The following is a 4,431-nucleotide window of genomic DNA, read 5'->3' on the forward strand; positions in this document are numbered from 1 at the left end:
AGTGGAGGAAGGGGAGAGTAAGTTATTTCGATATTCAATAAAATCTTAGTAAGTGAAGCACGTGCGTCACAATGTTGTTTAACCATGTTACACAGGAGTCAAAGAAAAGTTGGAGCTGTACATACATATATTGAGCTGTGTTCACACAAACCAATTCCAAATGAAGGAATTATTATTTGTTGTTTTTCAAGCTGTCCTTGGGTAAATTTGCGATAGCAGCTGTGTTGACCTTGGTGTGAACAGAACTTCATAAACAAATTCGTGTTAGTTTTGCAACATTTGCATTTATTTTATTATAAGAATACAAATTTATTGTATGGTCAGGGTACGCTATTGCCACCGTCGACCCGATAGGTTCTGGAATGGCTTGAAAAGATTTCCAACAATTTAAATTCAGTCACATCTTCAAGAGCGTCAACCAATTCACATGCTTCTGAGTTAACAGAAATAGATCTAACTGGTCTTCTTAAGTCATCTGTTAGAGGCCAACTTCTCTTGGCATTTTACGAAAAAAATGGCCGTTTAGACAGCGAAAGATTTAATTCACTGTATTGTGGAAAGATTAATTGGAAACGCTACAAAAAGAAAAAGAGATATGGATTACCTGGCTCACGCCATAACAGGAATCTTTCCCACAAAAATAAAGTACGTATTTAACAAGCAAAAGAACTGAATTTTACACTTCACCTCATAGGACTTTCCACTGAGTCGTAAATGACTTCATATCATGTCCAGTTATAGACATTTAGATTGAGGAGGTTGTAATTAGTTATAGGTTAAGGTTATAGGCAAAACCAAGTTTAGAACTTAGTGGGAAAAACCTGCATTATTTGCGAATCCAATCGCTGTACTTCTATTTATTAATGCATATAGTTTTTTTTTTTTATTTTAAAGTGTTTTATATTTCTAGGAAACTTACTACTTAGGTCGAAAAATTGGGATAAAAAATTCAACAGGCAAATTGTTTTCACGTTGTGGAACATAAAATCATGGAAAATAATTGTTGGAGCTGAAGAACAAGATCTTATTTCGGAAGGTAAATACAAAAATCGTATTATATGTTGTCTAACAATTTTTGTTTGTTTATTTAATTATATCAGTAACTTATATAAAATTATTTTTATTAAATGTTTAAAATGCATTATTATTATTTCATATTAAATTATTTCAGAGGAATATTCTGAAAAAAAAAGTGTTGGCTTCAACATAATTTTTCCACTTAAAAAATTTAAGATATTACTGGATTAAGAACATCAAAACTAAGAACTTTGCAATTCCAAACATAGGAACAGCTGTCATTGACAACACTGTTGCTACATTGGCCTATTGCTATTATAATTACTCCTATTTTGTTACCTTTCATGGCAAAAACAAAAAACAATAAACATGTTTGAAAAAAGATATTTATTTCGTTTTTTATTTCGAATGAATTTAGCAGAAATTTTGCATTTATTTTGTATATTATTCAAACATAGGTAAATAAACTTTTAATAAGTTTGTCTCATCGTTTGTAAAAAAGTTTCACTATTTGTTTTTTACGCAATAAGATATTTTCTTGAAAGTATGTGGATATCCTATGAATTGGGCATCTAGATTTTAATAAGATTTTGTCTATGATCTTAATAAGAAGTTCTTCTTGAAAACCATAAAGAAATGTTATTACTTTTCTTCTTTTTATGTGATAAATACATACAGATTATTAACCTCTTAAGTATGCAGTTTCTCAGCTAAACCCAAATACGAAAATGAAGCGTTGGCACTCTTTAATAGAAGAATATGCTCCCAAGTTAATATACAAACCCAGGAAGCATAATATTGTCGTGGCTGATGCCCTTTCAAGGAAAAATGTTCTTAACGGACGAAATCCATTTAACGGAAAGTAGTTAAAATAACGTAATACACAAAACAAATAAACCATTAAACGATTTTAGTTAACAAACTTTATTGTCGAAATCAAGTTTCACACCGTATGCAAAAATAAAAAAAAATTCAAATTAATTACGTCATTATTATTAAAAATGATGTACCTGAAAATGTACCATATATAATGAAAGAAAATTTAAGACCAAGATTCGTTTCTATACATTCTACACAAGAAGATCTGTATGACGTAAACAAATTAATTTTGGAAATATTCGTAAATAAGTTCTTTTATACAAAAATATTCCCACACGATGTAAAAGAAACTCATACAAAAGCTCACAGCAACTATAAGAAGAATATAAAACATATTAACAATACCTAGTTATTAATAGCCAACTATGCAAAAACAACTAAAAGAATACGTTAGAAATTGTGAAATATGTATTAGAAATAAATACGACTGACATTCTTATAAAGTACCAATTGGAGAGGCTCCAATTCCAAAGAACAACTTCATCTAGATATATTTCTTCTTAACCTGTATAGATGTATATTCCAAATTCTTAGTTCTTGAATTAATTGATGACATAAGAAGCCAAAAAGTTATGTGTTGAAAATAAACCAGGATTTTCGGCACCTCAATTTAAAATCTGTAATGCAAAAATTAGACATTGGAAAAGAAAAAGTCCATTCCACACTTATTGAAATAGGTAGATGCCTAAAAGAGTAATAGTTTTAATCAGTGATTTATATTTCATATTTAGAGATGCACAATACAATAACACTATTCATTACATAACTAACAATAAACCTACCAAGATATTATTTAATAAGCTACCGTATGAAGATTTACATCCTTAATTTCGATCAGCACTAGAAAAAATATTAAATACATAAATGTAATAAGAAGAGAAATTTAAAAGAATGTAAACCAAACGAAATTATATACCTAGGAAAAAATGAAAGGAGTCAGAAACAAAGCAAGAAGTTAAATAAGATTTACAAAATAAAATAAGAATACATGAGGATAACATAAGAACTAACGGCTCGCGTACACCTAATCCGTCATCGGCCGAATTTTGCTCGGCCGTTGTCGGGCGATCGAACCAAACACATAGAAGGGAGAGAGCGCGCGTACACCACTGAAAGCGGCATCGTCCGATGACGCCCGATGACCGCCGATAGTAACGGATCACGGATCAACCGACATAATCCAAACATGTTTGGATTTTTCGTCAGTTGTCGGGTCAATTCTTGCCATAAAGTTCACGGAAAAAAAATAAAATATGGATACCGAAAAATTAATTAGCTGTATTCACAGCAGGCCACCTCTCTGGGATAAATTTTCGAAAACTTATAACAACAGAGACATTGATAAACAACTATGGACCGAAGTTTTGGTCCATAGTTGGACAGAGATGGAACTGACTGTTCCAGATGTAAAGAAAAAATGGAGTAATTTAAGAGACCAATTCCTAAAAGAGTACACCAAGTGCAATGGAGCTATAAGATCTAGTGCTGCGGCCGAAAACAAAAAGTCTTGTTGGGCTTACTACGACTCCCTTTTATTTTTAGCAAAACAGATTGCTCCAAAGCAATTAAGTGGAAACTTGTCTGAAATAGGGAGTCCCAGCCAAGAAGATGGTACGGATCCGCAACTGGTTACAGGTATTTTAAATTCTCAGCCAGCGGTTTCACAACCTGCGTCCCTGCCGTTGTCTCAGCCGGGAACCCCAACAGAATCCCAACCTGAGGTACACAAGTCACAACAACATAAAAAACCCTATGAAAAATCGGTGCCTATAACTCAAAATCAACGTTTTGTTTCTCAAAGATCTGGAAGGTTTATGAAAAGAAACAATTACAACGTCGATCAGGAATATCTTCAGATTGAAAAAAGAAAACTTCAGTTATATGAAAGTAGGTCCAATGATAAATCCTCAGAAGACCCAGATCGAAATTTTGTGTTAAGTTTGCTTCCATATCTAAAAAAAGTGGCACGTAACAGAAAGATCTCTGTTCAAAGAAAATTATTGGACGTGTTCCCACAAGAAGAAAATCCTCAACCGCAATACTCTCCTGTAAACAGCTTTTCTCCGGAGGAATTTAGTCGATTCAGCTCTGTAGAAATGATACCAAATATTTCATGTCCTACATATCTTGTAAATATTGAAGACAACTTACCACTAACTGCAAATCAAATGACTCATTCACAAACATCAAAATTTGCCCAGGAAGTTGAATTATACGCCGAGGAGGATGAAGAATGTGCTCTAGACGGTAAACAAAGTGCCCAAGAGAATCAATAATTTCGACTCTCAGCTTCAGTAATTGTCATTTTGTAATAATTTTTCGTTCAATATAATAAAATAACCCAGTTTCATCACTAAGTTTTTTTTTATTTAATTTTTTCATCTTGGCGAATGTTATTTTCATTACAAAAGAACTGTTTGAAAGCTTCACGACTATTATAATCTTCAGTTGCACTTCTATTATGCCCTCTAGAAGCGAAATTAGTTCTTTGATCAAAATTTTTATTTTGAGCTGTGGAATAATTATTGTGCGCTG

At 32.4% G+C, this 4,431-nt stretch overlaps 1 long non-coding RNA gene across 1 annotated transcript; it reads left to right on the forward strand.

Annotated features, from left to right (window-relative positions):
• The first annotated feature begins 353 nt into the window (after positions 1–353).
• On the forward strand, positions 354–1,403 carry LOC129953563 (uncharacterized). Its single transcript, XR_008782557.1, has 2 exons — positions 354–1,036; positions 1,172–1,403. It is a non-coding gene; the product is annotated as an uncharacterized LOC129953563 (long non-coding RNA).
• The last annotated feature ends 3,028 nt before the right edge of the window (positions 1,404–4,431 follow it).

Source organism: Eupeodes corollae, unplaced genomic scaffold (assembly GCF_945859685.1).
Source record: "Eupeodes corollae unplaced genomic scaffold, idEupCoro1.1 scaffold_763, whole genome shotgun sequence".
Classification (NCBI taxonomy): domain Eukaryota; kingdom Metazoa; phylum Arthropoda; class Insecta; order Diptera; family Syrphidae; genus Eupeodes; species Eupeodes corollae.